We start from the raw sequence: 1,228 nt of genomic DNA on the forward strand, positions 1-1,228 counted from the left end.
GGAGCCGGGTTGGAGCATGCTCAGTGCGGACGCGCCGGGGCTGACCCGCTCCGCGCAGCCTCGCTGGACCCGGCGCCCCAGGTCGAAGCTTCCTGCTTCACGGGAGTCCCCGCGCTCCCACCCCCGCGGGCCCTGCTGGCCCGTGCAAGCCTGGCCGCGCCTGCCGCGCCTCCGCCTCTCGGGCTGTGTGCCGTAGTTTACCGGATGTCAGCCCCGTACGTCAGCCCCGTACCCGTTCGTGGCACAGACAGCCCACCCGCCGCGTCCCGATGCTGTGAAGGCCCCGCGGGGCCCTTGAGCCTGGGCGCCGGGCGACGCAGTCGGTGTGAACCTGGCCCGCTGTGGGCGGCTGCGCTGCCCTGGAGCAAGAGCCGTTGCCCACCGGGGCCGCCCCTGAGGGCGGGGACCCCGCAGACGCTCACCGGAGGCGCTCTAGGGAAGGCGGGCCGTGGATCAGCCTCTCGCGCCCGTGGTAGGCGGTGGCCCATGACGTGCACTCTCCCAGGCTCCTGGGCCGACTCCGCATTAACCAGTTAATAAGTGGGCCCACAATCTATATGACTGAAGGCCACAGGCCACAGGCAGACAGACACAGGGAGAACTGCTTGTGAAAGGGAGGTTTGGAGGGATGCGTCTACAAGCCAGGAGCAGCTGGAGCCACCAGAAGCTGGGAGAGAGGCCGGGATAGATCCTCTCTAGAGCCTTCAGAGGGAGGGTGGACTGTAACCTTGATTCCAGACTTCTTGCCACCAGAACTGGGGGACCATAAATGTCTGTTGTTTTAAGCTACCCAGTTTGTGGTACTTTGTTATGGCAGCCCAGGGAAATGCATACGGACACCATTGCATCTAATTAGGTAATCATAAAGACCCCATGAATTAATATTGATGCTGGAGGAGAAGGGGTCTAGGAAGGCCCGATAACCAGCCTTAACCCACCTCGTTCTCTTACCAGGTTCTTGGCTTCGCCACAGGAAAGAATTCAAGAGCAGAGTCACAGTAGAAAGTGAGAACATGTTTGATGCAACAAATAAGAGACACAGATTTCAGAGAGAGTGAGCAGATTTCCAGACACAGATTTCCAGAGACCAAGCAGGGCCTGCACCAGGTTTAATATAAAAGTAAGAACCCACTTACAGTACAGAGTGAGAGCAGCCGCTTGCAGAAAGTAAGTCTGATGCAAAAGAAAGGATACACACTTCAGCTAGGGTAAGTATGGGATGGCCTCA

Source organism: Galeopterus variegatus, unplaced genomic scaffold (genome assembly GCF_000696425.1).
Source record: "Galeopterus variegatus unplaced genomic scaffold, G_variegatus-3.0.2 Scaffold1144, whole genome shotgun sequence".
Lineage (NCBI taxonomy): Eukaryota > Metazoa > Chordata > Mammalia > Dermoptera > Cynocephalidae > Galeopterus > Galeopterus variegatus.